Consider the following 16,520-nt stretch of genomic DNA (forward strand, 5'->3'; position numbering starts at 1 on the left):
CTTAACTCATCTAGAATAACTGTCTATTGCTTGTAACCAAGAACCTCTACTAGCATAAATTCCTCCCATGTTTTGTAACCAGAGAGATCTTATATCTTGCGTCTAGCACTTACAATTGCCTATAGGTTTTAAGGAGCTTTGTCTCCTATAATATCCAAGAGAAATAGGCAATGGAAGTTAAGTAAGTCTTGGTATAGAACCTTGCAGAAGTCCTGAGGGGCTGGGGTATGCTGTGAGCCTCCATCACACAGAGGCATGAAAGCATGCCATCTCCAGCCATGATGATGGAGAAGAATCATTTTTCTTGAGGACTATGTTCAAAACCCAATGGCAGAGTCACCTTCATGTCTCTCCCACAAAGATTCACTCCATCCAGGAAGCTCTCGGTTTTGTTGCATCTCCTGCCCTCTCCCAGACCAAGCACTGTCAGAAATGTTTGCCCTCTACTCCCTTGCAACTTCAAAACTTCCAACCCCCTAGAAATACCACCCAAGGATCTCCACGGGTTAGGATACTTACCCTACTCCTCCTGTTCTAAATCGCTATCTATTAAATTGGTCATCTACTGCTGTATAATGAATTCCCTCAAAATATGGTGGCTTCAAACAATAGTAGTTAGGTATTACCTCTCATGGTTTCTGGGGTGGGGGGCACAGTAGAAATGGCTTATCTCTGCTCCACAATATTTGGGGGGGAGGGGGGCCTCAGCTAGAGAACTAAAAAACTAGAGGTTGCATTCATCCAAGGGGCTTGTTCACTCGTATATGGCAGTTGATGCTGGCTGTAGGCTGGCATGACTAACTGAAACAACTCCCACACATGCCTCTCCCTGGCTGTGCTTCCTTACCACATGGCAGCTGGGTTCCATGAGCCAGGCAGAAGCTGTATTGCCCCCTATGATCTAACCTTGGAAGTCATGTGGCATCACTTCCACCTCATCCTGTTGGTGAAGACAGTTACTAAAATTCACCCCACTTCAAGGGGAGGGAAGAGAGATCCCCACACACACTTCCCAATGGAGGATTGTCAATGTCACATTGCAAGACAAGTCTGTGGAATGGGAGATATATTGACGCAGCCACCTTGGGAAAATACTTTCTGCCACAGTCACGTTCAGTAATTCCCAGGTTAAGAAGGTCCCTTTCTACTCATTCTCCTTCAAATCATTTGCTACAATTCTCATGTAGCAACTCACTCTACACCTGTCCTTCTATGTATACTCACCCTCAGTGAGACCAAGACACCCTCTAGCACCTCACTGAGTCCAAAAGACCCTCCACATCCCACTTCTAAGAAAGGGACTGCACTCAGTGAGTCCCAAACTGTCTTCTGGATCCTTGTTCTGAAGAAAAACAAAAAAATGCAAATGTCATCTCAATAGTGCTCCCTGCTACACACGTGATCCCAAGGATACTAATTTCCATTACCCCTCAGAGCTATACACGCTTTATAGTTCACACTGTGCTTTTGCTTGCACAGGCTCATTTAATCAATAAACTACAAGATTACTTTTCTGACGAAAAAAAGTAAATGAATAAAACTACACAGTGTTAAGTACCAATGTGGCTTGAAAATCACTGATGCTACACTTCCCCAGCTTAACTTCTGCTGTCTTCAATTATATTCATGAAGACCCAGCCCTCTGAGGCTGACACCTCGGCAAGAAAAACTTTCCACATCAGCAGGTTTGTTGAGGTGGGAGAGGAAACCAGGTAGGGAGGTGGCTTATACAACAGGAAGAGGAGGCCCTAGCAAACCTGAGTTAATGTTCCCAAGCGAAAGAACTTGCAGGAGCTAGATAATTTGGAGGCAGAAAGGCACCAAATAAATTGACTGTGCTTTTAGCCCTCAGGCAAAACATCAGTGATTCATCGCTGAAATTTTTCACAACAACCTCCCGCAGCCATGCAGCTCAGTTCTTCGGCTGGAGGCCAGGCCTGACTCCATGTGAGACGAGGGCAGGCTGGTGTTAGGGAAGCCTGGATTGGGTACAAACTCTAGGCTGCTCGGTGGCGTAGAGTTTGAGGTGGGGGAGAGTCTCCTTAAATTTCTACCATGACTGTAGAATAGAAGTCACTTGAATTTGTCAAAAGCTTGAGTTATCAATGCTGAATTTTGAAATGGGTTCCTCATGGCAAATAAAAATAATTGCCATCCTTTGAAGAGGCTTGGTTTGTGCCAGTCACCGTACTGTGACCTTTATAGGTATTATAGGAGTCAGAAATTTGCGTCCTCTGCATGCCCGCTGCAATTCCAAGCTCTTGTATCACTTCCCCAGAGCCTAATGGCACCAATCAATTTTAAGTGATCAAATGTGTCCCCAGAATTCTCAGCGGTCCCTCCTGACTCTGATAAAAAGGTGCGAGCTCAGAAAGGAAAAATCTGATGATCTACTGTTCACTGCATGTGGGTGTGGAAGGATAGGGACGACATGAGTCCCTTATTTCACAGGGTTTGGAAACTTAATATGATGTGAAACCAATTGCAAGTTGAAGAGCATGTTAGGTCCTCTGTCAAATCCATTCTTGTTCTCTGATGTGACCATCTCAGGATAGACCACTCATCAGCCGTGCTCTACTGGAGCCTCAAATCTCACAGCCCCTTCAACAAAATTCTCAAGAATAGAAAGTACTGCCCAGCACCGGGCAGAAAATTTTTAGTTCTCTGTCTCAAGACAGAAAGATGCTGGGTCATCATGCATATTCATGTGATAACAGGTGAGAGTGCCTCATGCAGTGCCCAGCACGGTGGAGTCTGAGAATTCCCTTCTGTCATGAAAGAGCTCAAAGTAACCAAACTGTCCAGGTCCCAAATAATTATTTACAGAACATGGGACCATTTGGAAGTTTCCCAGCTTTTTTTTCCTGTTTTTTTCTCCCCAGCAACCCTTTTAGGCAAATTGGCAATGGCTTTGCTATCCCCATGCAGTGAGGAGCAAATCAAGGCTCAGACAATCAAGGGAGTGACCCACAGTTGCACAGCAAGGAGGTGGCATGGCTGGGATAGAAGCGCAGCTTTTTGGACCCCGGAGGCTATTTCTCTGGACTCCTCTGCCTCTCTCATTGACTGATTTGGTATCTCTTGAACCGGCCCCACCCATGGATAAAGCAGATGGTCATTTAAGCTGAGTGATTTTTTAAATTTTCTCTGCCCCCAAAAATGTCTCCTCCAGTGACCTTGCAAGGTGCCTGAAACCCTTGCTCACCTCTCTGCAAGGTCAAGTGTCCACAGGGAACCCTTCACAGAGCTGACCCATCTGAGACTTCAAAAGGGCCCAGGCCTATGCCTGTTGGTGAACATTTGAGTCAAGATTTTGCTTTTGGACTCCCAGTGCCTTCATCAATAAAATAAAGAGTCTGCATCACATGATCTTCAAAGTTCCATCCTGCCGGGACATTCTCTGTCACTCTGTTCTGAGCGGACATCTAAGGAGTTTGGCCACCTCTTCTTTGTTCACTCACAGAAGGCCCAGGAGCAGGATAAGGACTAGGGGCACTGGTGCCTGAAAAGAAATGTTCCTGCCAGAGTCTGGCAGAGCTCCCTATTCCAATGCCAATGAGCTAATAACACTCACCACCCCTCCCTGCTCTCTCTCCTCACTCGCCTGGCCAGGCTGGCAAACCACAGGCAGAGAAGTCCCTGGCAAGGCTGGTCTGTGGTGTCTCCACTAGCTCTGGCTGGTTCCAACTGTGCTTGTGTCTGTGGTCCTGCCCAATGTGCATGGCTGCTTCTGCTTTGCCAGTGAAAAGCACTGAAGGATGGCCTCCCCTGGCACCTGCCACTACCACAGCCCCACACGTTCACTGGTTCCTATGAACACAGACAGCCAGGGTGGGGGGAGAGAAAGAGAGAAGAGAGACCAACTCAAGAGATAGCCATAAGGCATAGGACTGAGAGAATTATCCCCCCTGGATTTTAAAATTTCACCTTTGACTTATGTTCTAACCTAGGGTTTAAACAAGAATACAAACAGCCCTAGCCGGTTTGGCTCAGTGGATAGAGCATCAACCTGCAGACTGACCGGTCCCAGGTATGATTCTGGTCAAAGGCACATGCCCAGGTTGCGGACTCCATCCCCAATGATTCTCTCATCATTGATGTTTCTAAATCTTTCTCTCCCTCTCCCTTCCTCTCTGAAATGAATAAAAATATATTAAAAAGAACATAACTCTTTAAAAATAAATAATACAAATAGAGATTAGAAGCTATTAGGAGGTCAAACGTGTTTATAGGTTTCAACACGGTGATTTTTAATATTTTATTATTCAATTACTAATTATTGACCATTTGCAAGATGTCAGTTACCATATCAGGACTTGACTTGTATTATCACATTTAATCCTTAAAACATTCTATGATGTTGTCATGGCCACATTGACTGTTTTGTTTGGGAGTTTTCTCACTATCTGATGCTAGTATCAACGGTCAGATGCTAAGTAGAGGTTTGGGAGCGGAATCATTCTGAAGTGTGCTACTTCTTTAGTACAGGAAAGCAAATAGATTTTAGCTCAAGTGCCAGCTACAACTGAAAACTGGTGAGAACCTGGAAGGTTGCGTTGAGAAAAATTCTGAGATTAAATCTGAGCTTAGTGGGAAAGAGTGACATGATTGGTAGGCAATGCATGTCATGGTTACTGAAGGGAGAAGTGTCACTACACGTGACAAGTATTTGCCATCCCTACTGAAGAACAAATTCCAGATACATCCTCTTGTTATAGGCCTCCAAATTATGCCCATACAGGTCATGCTCTGCACAACTCTAGAAGTGCCATTCATATGGATTTTGGTTAAACAGAACCCCCTGAAATCGTGCAGTCCATAACCTGCACCACTGTACTTGGCAGCCCTGCTCCTATGATCCCTCATGGAGATGAAAACTGAGGTAGGAGATGGTGACCTGGGATGTAGAGGTGGGCCCTTAAAAGGTAATACTTCAGTGCAAAGAGCTCCCAATGGGAAATAATGAGTCCTTGGCCCTGTTCTCAGTTTGTTGTGTGTCCTGGGGCAAGTGTGTTACCTTCTCTGGGCTTTAATTGTACATCTTACGAAATGAGCTATTTAGATCACAGGGACCCCAAATCCCTGCCAAATGCGTACTTTGTGGTGAACTTTGTTGTTGATTTTACCATCCAACATCTCTTCTGCCTCTTGTGATATCATAGCCCAATTTTGTTTGGAGAGCTGCCCTCCTCACTCTCAACTTTTACATTTTACTCCAGTCATGAGCTAAACTCCGACATAACTAAGCTAAACAGAGCAATGTGTCTCATCACCCCAAACCCACAGCCACAGTGACTGGGTCTGAGTTGAACCCATAGCCCCAACAGGGCCAATAAGACTCAAATCCAGGGATTTTTCTAAAGCAAGAGTATAGGTGAGCTTCATCTCTCCTACTGGGTGTGAACTCTCCTACTGGGTGTGAACCTGGAAGCATGTAGCCCAAGAAGTGTTGGCAGTAATTTTGGGGAACATGAAGTTAAATCCTGATTAAAAATAGAGCCCTTACCAAAAAAGCAAAATTAAAAAAGAGAGAATTATATACAGGTTGTACTGTCTGAGTCTTGCATCACGCTTCCCCTGAAGCCAGACATTCTCTGATATAAACCAATAAATTCCTTTTGCTTACGTAGTCTGGCGTGGACTCTCCAATCACAGGATCCTAACTGATTGGATTTATAGATCAAAAGAATGAATGTTACACCCTCTACCTCTGGCTAAAATTGGTCTTGGATCACTGACAAGAGCCCAGTAGAGATGGGACATCTTCATGATGCTGTGAGATGCTCTGTATGCATCCCAGATCCCACGTGAGTGCTGCTCTCATACACGTCACACACACATAAGGGGACTAGGAAATGAAATAAGTTATTACTTGCTTTCTAAAACTTCCACTTCTAAATGAGTGCTATCATCAAAGCAGTCACCTGGGGGAGGAAGCTGGGGATTTATTTCTTTTTGTCAAAAATGCTTCCAGTACTCTTTTTTGAAGGCCTGCAGATCCAGTGTGCAAAACCCCCAATTAGAACACTCTAGATCAAAATTACAACAAACCTTTACCGACTACCTATCAGGTGTAAGGGGCTTTAACGATCACTGAGAGATGAGCAAACTACAACAAAAGAGTCCAGGACCTCAAAATATTTATAATTTAGAAGGAAAAAATTAGGCATGTGGCCAATCCATCCAAACGCTGTACTCCTGCTGGCTCATAAAACTAATCTCCAAATGTTAAGTGATTTTTCTAGTTAAACCCTCAGGCTCTCCTCCATCCCATTTTGCATCCTGTGTGCTCTGTAGGGAATACCTATGAGGCACCTCTTTCTGAGAACTGTCTCTCCCCTTGTCTGCACAGTCACCATGGAAGCCATCCCAGAAGGATGTGACCTTTCTCCCCTGGCCAAGGTGGTTGATCCAGGGCTTGTCACCTACCCAAGCTGGGGCAATAATAGAACCATTGCCTCGTGACAGCTGATTGGCCCACATGTAATTTATCTGACCCTCAAATTTATCTGAACCCTTCCGTGGGAGTTTTAGAATAAGACTGGTATAAAGGAGCCATATTTTTTTGTGACTGCCTACATTCTTAAAATGTAAAAATTACGACTTTTGTGGTCTTGTTTCTCATCATGTTAATCAAAAGAAAAGGGTTTCATCCTGTGGGGGGAAAAAGAAGGAAACAAAGATGAGATGTGGTATGTGAGGAGTTATCCAAAAGTTCTTAAACCCCTGGGTCCAGTTGTTGCTGAAGCCCAAACACAGGTTTGAATTGTGTGTTACACTCAACTAACATAATAAATTCTTGGTTTTTGCTTAAGCTAATTGGAGCTAGTTTTCTAGAACCAAGAATCCTTGTAAGCACATGGTCCTGATAGGTATGATGTCTCCAGTTCCAGTTTAAGTCCACACAGCCAGATTTGGTCCCCTCCCTAACTTCTGCACTTGGACCTGCATGGATGTGAGCACACTGAGCCCTCCTGCAACTTGATGCCTTCCATTCTTTCAGGTGGTGCTTCCCCACCTTTATCCCAGCCTGCAAAACTCCAGCTTGATTCCCCTGTAAAGGGAAGAGAATAGAACAGGAAGTTCCCAGGGAACTGTGACACCTGGTTGCATGTGTGGACTGTGTTGGAGCTGTGTCCACGGCACTGTGGGAACACTGAGGAAGGAGCAAGCAGATCTGGCTGCAAGGATGGGGAGAGGGCCACAGCGACTTAGCCAACCCTCGAAGGCTGGGTAGAACTTTCATAGGTAGAGAGGATTGAGATTATTAAGAGGAGAAAGAGTATTTCTAGCGAAAGGGGGAAAAATGGGCCAAAAGTTTGTGGGAAAAGGATAAGTACAGTGTAAGTAGACCTCTCTGTGAAAAAGCCTTCCATCTTGACACCTACATTGCTTAACAGACTTGGCTCCAATGGACTTTGCCCTTTCAAAATAATTTTTGGAGGGAAAGATGGACAGTTGGTTACATATCTATTGTTTATAAAAGAAAACTTTTAGAAAATATAGAAAAATGTGAAATCACCTATAAACCTTCCACTTACTCAAATATAATCCCAGCAAATATATTTGTATATATGCTTATTACCTCTTTCTAATCATCTAAACATTTACATAATTATAAAAATGGCTTTAACTGTTTGTATAGTTTAATACCCTCATTTTTTCACTTTCAATATTTCATGGACAGAATGTCATGGAATATATGCTATGTCATGAGTTGACATTTTTGTCATTTAAATGGCTGCATAGTATTCTCCATGGGGATGTACTATAATGTCTTACCCAGTTCCCTATTGGTAGACATTTACCCTGACATTTCCAATTAGGTGTAAGTGTATATGTGTGTATGAGTTTGCTTTCACAGAACAGCTGTGATGAGCTGATCTTTGCACATTTTTTGCTTATTTTCTTAAGATAAATTCCAACAAGTGGGATTGCTAAATTAATGCTATACATATTTTAGAATCTTTTGACACATTTTCTCAAAGGCCCTTTAGAAAAGTTCCAATTTACACGCCTACCAGCTCTGTGTGAGATAATCAATTTTGCTTCATCCTTTTCCGATTTTTCACACTTAGTTTTATTCCTTTCTACCTACCCAGTAGGTAAAATCTAGATATCATTGTTGTGTAATTTGCATTTATTTTATTGCTATACAAAGCTTTATATGATTATTGATTTTTTACATATTTTATTTAAGATTTATCCCTTCTTGTCCTTTCCACATTTTTATTTGGAAGTTATTCTTCTTTTCATGATTGATCTAGAAAGATTCTTTAAGTATCTAGAATATTAATATTGATTATTAATGTAAGTTGAAAATATGTTTTTGATATATCCTTTGTTTTAGCTTGATAATGTGGGAGGTTTTACCACACAAGTTCCACATTTTTATTTATATTCATACTCATTTCTTCATTTCTTTTGTGGTTTCTGAGGTTGATAACATTGTTTAAAAAGTATGTCCCTAATCCTAAGAAGCTAAAACTATGCACCTATCCTTTCTTCTAGAAGTTTTATAATTTAGATGTTTACATTTAAATCTCTAATTTATCTGGGATTTATATTTTATGTAAGGTGAAAAGTAAGGGTCTAACTATTTATTTATTTTTTCAAATATCCAAAATTGACACCACTTCTAGAGAGTGGAAATGTCGCATATTAGTTCTGGTGCATAGGTGGATCTGGTTTTAGGTGATCTATTTTAATAATCTGCCAGCCTAATCCTGGGCCAGTCACATTCAAGCATTTTAATTTGTAGGCAGTTACCGCCACATAACCCTTCTTTTTCTAAATTTGTTTGGTATTAAGCATGTATTCTTCCAGAAGCACGTTGGAATCATTTCATTAAGTTTCCTCCAAATCCCATTGATATTTTTTATGGAATTGCCTTAAGTAGATTCCGTTATTTCCAGAAGCATAACATGTCTTTCCATTTATTTAAAGCTTCTTTCATGCTCTTCGCTAAAAATTTATCATTTTCTCCATATACGTCCTTAACATTTCTTTTTACAAAATGTTTTTATTGATTTTAGAGAAGAGGAAGAGAGAGAGAGACAGAGAGAGAAACATCAATTGGCTGCCCCCTACTGGAGATCTGCAACCCAGGCATGTATCTTGACCTGCAATCAAATATGACCTTTTGGTGCATGGGACAACGCTCAACCAACTGAGCCACACCAGCCAGGGCCATCCTTTACATTTCTCGTTAAAGATATTCCTGGGTGTTGCATATTTTGTTGCTATTGTAAGTGAAATCTCTTTTCTATTACATTTTACTACAGGCCCGGTGCACAAAAATTTGTGCACTCGGGGGGTAGTGGGGGGTCCCTCAGCCTGGCCTGTGCCCTCTCTCAGTGTGGGACCCCTTGGGAGATAATGACCTGCTGGCTTAGGCCTGCTCCCGGGTGGCAGAGAGCAGGCCCAATTCCTAGGTGCAGCCCCTGGTCGGGCTCAGAGCAGGGCCAATTGGGGGTTGGGGCACCGTCCCCTGTCACACTCAAGGCAGGGTTGATGGGGAGGTTGTGGCGCCACCCCCTGTCATGCACAGAGCAGGGCCAATCGGGGTTGGGGCACTGCCCCCTGTCACGCACAGAGTAGGGGCGATAGGGGAGTTGGGGCACTGCCCCCTGTCACCTACAGAGCAGGGCCGATCAGGGGTTTGGGGCACCGCCACTCTCACACTCGGGCAGGGCCGATGGGGAGGTTATGGCTCTACCCGTCACACACAGAGCAGGGCCCGTTGGGGGGGGGGGTGGTTGGGGAGCTCCCCCCTATCAGGCACAGAGCAGGGCTGCTCAGGGGGTTGGGGCGCCTTCCCCTGTCACGAACAGAGCAGGATGGATAGGGAGGTTGTGGCCCCGCCCCCTGTCACACACAGAGCCGCAGGGCAATCAGGGGGTTTGGCGCTGCCCCCTGCCCCCTGTCATGCTGATCCTGGTGCCGGGAGGCATATTACCCTTTTACTATATAGGGTAGAGGCCTGGTGCATGGGTGGGGCCGGCTGGTTTGCCCTGCAGGGTGTCCTGGATCAGGGTGGGGGTCCCCACTGGGGTGCCTGGCCAGTCTGGGTGAGGGACTGAGGGCTGTTTTCAGGCTGGGGGTGACTGAAGTTCCCAACCGCTCCTTTTTTTCTTTTTTTATTCTGGGCCAGCTTTAGCTTGAGGCTTGGCTCCAGCTCTTAGGCCTCAGCTGAAAGTAGGTTTCTGGCCTTTGCTTACAATGTTGCGAATCTGCTGGCTGAAGTCCCGCGGTATCTGTTACAATGTTTGAAACTGCAGGCTCAGAGGCCTGCAGCCGCAGGCGGAGGAACAGTTGGTTTCCTCCAACGATCCTCCGTCACTAAGGCAACCAAGCCTCATGTTAGTTTCAACCTGCCTGGCTGCCGGCCGCCATCTTGGCTGACAGTTAATTTGCATATCTCGCTGATTAGCCAATGAAAAGGGTAGCGGTCGTACGCCAATTACCATGTTTCTCTTTTATTAGTGTAGATAGCAAGTTCAAGCCATTGATTACATATATATATGTATATATATATATATGTATATATATATATATGTATATATATATATTTATATATATTTATATTATACACACACACACACACACACAAGAGGCCCAATGCAGGAAATTCGTGCACTGGTAGAGTCCCTAGTGGCTGCCGGCTGCCGGCCAGCCGGGTCCTCCCTCCCTTACCCCAGCAAACCTGCCCCCTGGTTGAACTCCCAGACAACTCCCGGTGGAGGGGACAATTTGCATACTACACTTTTATTATATAGGATTATATAAATATAAATATATTATATGTGTGTGATCTTTCTAGTGGAAAAGGAACCGTGGAAGTGATGAACCTTTACCAGAAATAGCCCCCAAGAAACAGAGAGGAGGAAGTGTAGGGGTGGGGAGAGAAATGTATGTCCTGGCTTCTCCTATTTCTTTCCCTCCTGCCACACCCCCCACTGACCAAGCCCTGGAGGGTAAGGAGTTAGCCCCTATCCGTTTAAAACAGCCCGGGGACATGATGGAAAGAATCTGGGACAGACAGCCAAGGATGAGAGAGGACTATGTGCCTTCATAAGGACTATTGATTGCTTCTAAAAATCACATCTGCTCTCAAACAATGAGTGCTTGACTCCACCATAATGTTCCCAAGAACATGCATTGGTTTGAGAACAATATTAAAAGAGGAGGAAAAATATAATTTAATGGGATTATTGAAACAAGCTTATCACCTCTTGAAGTGACTACTCAGAAGCAGAAAATTTATATATGGACATATTGGTGGGTTTTTTTAAATAGGCACATTAATGTAGAGTTATTCACAATATAAAGTATATGTTTTACTCCAACAGGCTCCCAAGTGGAGACCAAACATAGTTCGCTCTCTGAAAGGACCCAGTGAAATCTCTTTTCTCTGCCTTAGAGTAGCCAGCTCGACTCCCTGGGGGGAAAAGTGAGGGGACTTCCCAGGTGGTGCATCTCCTCCAGAACCACCCAAACAGGCCAAATAGGATTCCAATAGGAGCAATACTTTAAAAATAAAGACTTGCTAGATGCCAGCATGAACTAATGAACCCACTATGTAATTTCAATTCTGAATCATTCAACTTTCTTAAAATCAACCTTGAGGAAAATCCAGCACCTTTCTAAAAGCTTCCTAAGGGATTTCTTGTTCATCTCAGCTGTCTTTAGCACCTGGTAGATGCTTAAAGAATAAAGTAAAGTTGAACCCATTTGAACACAAATGATTGACATGCTCACTCTTGGGGCTGCCCCACACTTTAAATCCCACCCTCATGATAGTTCCCTATTCCATGACTTACTCGCCTGCATAATCAATAGTACTGTTGATGACAGAGTCTATGTTTTCCCACATTTGCACTTTCCACATAGTCTTAACACAGCCTAGCACAAAGCTCAACAGATGTTCGTGCAGTAAGTGAAGGGATGGATGAAACAGGGCCTCAGTACCCCCATCCATGATATGGGAGCCTTGAATATCTGCCTTTGGAACAGCCTGTGTGATGGAGAAATTACTCTCAGTCTCCCTGCTGGTGGGAGGTGAGAAGGAGGGGGTTTTCTTTCTTCTGTGTCACCCAGGGGTGTCTGTTCCCCTCCCAATGAGTCATCTGGGAGCCAGACACCATCTGTCTCGGACAAAACCTGTCAGGTACTTACTCGGGAGCAGCAGGGCCATCAATCTGTGCAGCATCCCGTGGTTACCTAGGGAACACTGGGGCACAGCCAGGAGGGGAGCACTGCAGGCAGACAGGACTCTGGCCAATGTCCCCGCCCTCTCAGTGACAACCCTGCAGGGGCTTCCCACTCTCTAGTTTGGAATCAGTGTCCTGTTCCCTGCAAAGGGCAAGATGGCCCCCAGCCAAGAGGACCTGAAATGCATCAAGATACCGCTACCAAACACTCAAAGAGGCAAAGGGATCAGTTAGGTGGCAAACTCAGGGGACAGCTGTGGGTACCAAGGGAGGTTGAACTGAGACAGAAATCTGGGCAGCTGGAATCAGGTCCTGCATTTCAATCCTTTACCTTTACACAAACAGCCAGAGCAGATCCCCCTTCCACTCTCTGTGGGTATGGAGATTAAATGAAACAATATATTGACCTGTTTGTCATAACTCCTGACCACAGCAAACAACCAATAGAGGCAGCTGTAAATGTAATTGTTATTGGGATTAATAGAACTAGTAGCATATTTTCTTCACTATGACCTCCCAAGTAGTATCCCACTTTACAGATGAGGAAAACTGGGCTCAGAGAGATGAAGTGACTTGCTCAAAGTCCTTCTGCTAAGAATTGGATCCACTGGCCATTGGCACCTAGCTTCTCTAAAGCACTAGAGTTATCCTCATGGGAATAACTCCTGTGGGAGTGAGTGGGAAGGACAGATACTATCAGTCAGCTCTGTTCAGCTCCACACTCATACGGGCACTCTCACAGTGGTCACATGGTGACTGTAATGCCTCAGACCTTGCTCCAAATCCTACTTCCTCTCATCTTCAAATCTCATAGCGAAGAAGTCCTGGGGCTCTCATTGACTATGATTGAATTAGGGTTCAACCCTAGAGCCATAGGAAGGGATGAGCCTGTGTCTGAGAGGTGGGACTCAGGGGACAGCTGTGAGTACCAAGGAGGTTGAATGGAGGTGAGGGGCCCAAACAAGATACACTTGTATGTGTGCATGGGTGCAAGTGTGTGTGCACGTATGCATGTGTGTGCATGTGTGTATGAATGTGGAAAGTCTAGAAAACATTTGCCAAAACATTTACAGTGATGCTTTCTCTGGACAGTAGAACAAAGAGTGATTCCCTTTTGTTCTCTATATCTTTCCCTAGTTTTACCAAAAGCACAATTTACTTTGATACTTTTTTTAAAAGCTGTTTTCATTTGCTTAGGGATTAAATAATGTAAATAATATATAGTTATATTAAATATATTTGTATTTGAGAGTATTGAGCTGGACATTAGGGGCTTTCATTCTGGTTCTGGCTCTGAGTCACCATGGTCAAGTCACTTGTCTGGCCTCAGTTTCCCCATCTATGAAATGAAGGATGGGCTACACCAGTGGTCAGCAAACTCATTAGTCAACAGAGCCAAATATCAACAGTACAACAATTGAAATTTCTTTTGAGAGCCAAATTTTTTACACTTAAACTATATAGGTAGGTACATTGTTATTAACTTAATTAGGGTACTCCTAAGGCTTAGGAAGAGCCACACTCAAGAGGCCAAAGAGCTGCATGTGGCTCGCGAGCTGCAGTGTGCCGTCCACGGGGCTACACAATCTCTTCTGAATGCCTCTCTCCTGTGTACACACAGCAAGTAAGAGTGTGGCTCAGCTGGATCCTAGGAGACCCACTTGAATGCAAAGAGAGTAATTGTTTTCAAACAGAAATCAATTCTGAATACAAGCGAGTGCATTTATGGAGTTGAGTTGAATATTCTCCCCAGAACCACAAAGAGAACACCCCTCCCTCAGTGGAGGCCAGCTCACCTACTCAAGCCCTGAAAAATCCCTCCTTCCATTAGAGGGAAGAAGAATTAGCATGATTGAGTGGGCCTACTGTGTGTCAGGCCAAATACAAAGTACATTATACATGGAATCTAATTTACACTCATAGCACTTGTTGGTTACCATCATTGTTGGACAAGCAACAAGTGTCTAGAAATGCTATTTAATTACCACACTGTTGTTAAATGTGAGTCCATGACACCTCCATAAAGATCCTTGAGAGAAAAAACTCTTTATCTCTGTATGTTCCTCAGACCCTAACTCGGGGCTCAGTAGATATTTGCTGATCATTAGAATCCTCCTCCCATCATCAGTGCTTCTTGGGCTCCATAGAGGATGAGCCCTAATATCAAAGGTTTCACCAGCTCATTGGAGCAGCACAACTTTGGCTAAGAAAGTGATGAGCTTAGTTCAAGTTAAAGGGGAGGAGGGGAGGCAACAGATGAGGTCATGATCCATTGTTGGGAGGAAGCCATCGCTTTGAAGAGTTGTTGTAACACAGGCCTTCAGGAGGTAGAACATTGGACTGGTTGATTTTGACCAGGAACAGTTAGAAAAGTTCAGGATTCAGGGATGCCTAGAGGCAACATGGGGGCACTGGGACCTTGGGCAAGGGTTAGAATTGAAAGGAAGGGAGGCTTGCATAGAGGAGAATGGATCCCCAACATAAAATTTACTGTAATAACAGAAAGATTAAAGAAATGATAGAGAAGAGAGACAGACAAACAAAATCAAGGAAAGTAAACCTCCTCCTACACAGTTTTGCCTCCCGGAAGCTCTGGTCTCAGGGATAGATGAGCAGTTAGGATCACACAGCCGCGGCCAAAAACAAGACACTCCCTCCCCACACCCTCCCCCGCAACAAAAGGCCTCAAAAGAGAAAGCTCATTGAAAGGCAGATATTTCAGTTAAAACTATCATTCATTCATTCACTGACTATCTAACAAATATTTATTGAGTACCTACTATCTGTCCATCACACACTGTGCTAGGCCCTTGGATGAGCAAACTGAAGTCCAGGGAGGCAGTCAGATATCAATGCAATAATCGCGTGGAGGCTATGTAATCACAAACCAGGGTGAATGCTGTGAAGGAGAGGGATGTGGTTTTCTGAGAGCAGAGAAGAAAGGAACCTCACCTAGACTAAGGTGGGGAGGAGGCAAGAAAGTCTTCCCTGAGGAAGTGACCCTTGATTTGAGCTGTGAAGAAGAGGATGGCCCCTGCCTAGCAAGGAATACGGAACAGCACGTGAAGGCCAAAGTCATCTTTAATGTGTCCAGCTGAGGCAAGACTAGCAAGACAGGTCATCAAAAACCTGGGTTTAAGACCTGGGCGCTACAGGAACCCTTTCTGTGAGACATTCGGCCAAGTCACTTGTACTTTCTGGGCCTCCGTTCAGTGGTCTGTAAATGGGGGTAACAGGCTACAATCATGTTTCTCAGAAAGTGGTCTGCCGGTCTTCTGCAGTAGAATCATTTGGGTGACTTGTGAAAAATATAGATTCCTGGGCCTTCAGACCTACTGCAGCCGGGACCCAGGAATCTGAATTTTAAGGCCCCCTGTAGGTGGCTCATGCCCAGGAAAGTTTGGTATCTTTGGCTGTGTAGGCAAACCTTGGTCTGTTCAATGGCTCCATATTTCCTTCTTCCTAAATTCTTAACCTCCCACGGGAGCAGCACCAAGAAGGGGGAACGTGGGCAGTCCCCCAGATGGAGCAAAGGAACATTCTAAAGTCTTCAGGGGAGAACAGAGGACTAAGCTTTCACACCTAGAGTTGGTTCTGTTGCTTTAGGGATAAGTTTCGCAGATGGACTTGAGAGGGGGAAAACACCTCCAGACTGAGTACTTTTTTCCTTTTCACTTCTCCACTCAGCCCCTGGAATTCAGTTGAAGATGTTCTCTGGAGTCTGTTCTCTACCCTTTTCCCCCTTCTCTTCTTCCCCTTCTCATAGATCTGGACCTCTCTGAAGTATTAGGGAGAGGTGGGGGTTCTCAGGTGCCCCCTTCCTTCCCTGCCTTTCTAGGGCACAAATGGTCGGCCTCTGATGTGATGGTTTTTAGTCTGTGAGCCTCTTTGGTCTGATTTACAAGGAAAATTCCTGTTGACGCTAATTGTACCAGGAACCAAGAATTATAGGCTGGGAGCCTGCCACCTGCCTGCTGAACCAAGCTGTTTCTCTTTCCCTCTGCACAAAGAGCTCACAGGGCCCACTGCCCACCACACCCCACTCCCCAAGCCCACCCACACCGGCACTGGCTTTGTCTCTAATCTTGCCAGGAGTTCTTTGCAAGAAGAAATATTTCGCCGAAACCGGTTTGGCTCAGTGGATAGAGCGTCGGCCTGCGGACTGAAAGGTCCCAGGTTCTATTCCGGTCAAGGGCATGTGCCTGGGTTGCGTGCACATCCCCAGTGGGGGGTGTGCAGGAGGCAGCTGATCGATGTTTCTCTCTCATCAATGTTTCTGACTCTCTATCCCTTTCCCTTCCTCTCTGT

At 44.7% G+C, this 16,520-nt stretch overlaps 1 protein-coding gene across 2 annotated transcripts in view; it reads left to right on the forward strand.

Annotated features, from left to right (window-relative positions):
• The first annotated feature begins 5,654 nt into the window (after nt 1-5,654).
• Nucleotides 5,655-16,520, forward strand: part of PTTG1 (PTTG1 regulator of sister chromatid separation, securin) — a 373,674-nt gene continuing 362,808 nt past the window's right edge. For both annotated transcript variants that reach the window (XM_059699107.1, XM_059699111.1), the window contains exon 1: nt 5,655-5,664. The gene's annotated coding sequence lies outside the window, so the exon portion shown is untranslated. The remainder of the gene's footprint in view (nt 5,665-16,520) is intronic.

This window comes from Myotis daubentonii, chromosome 5, assembly GCF_963259705.1.
Source record: "Myotis daubentonii chromosome 5, mMyoDau2.1, whole genome shotgun sequence".
Lineage (NCBI taxonomy): Eukaryota > Metazoa > Chordata > Mammalia > Chiroptera > Vespertilionidae > Myotis > Myotis daubentonii.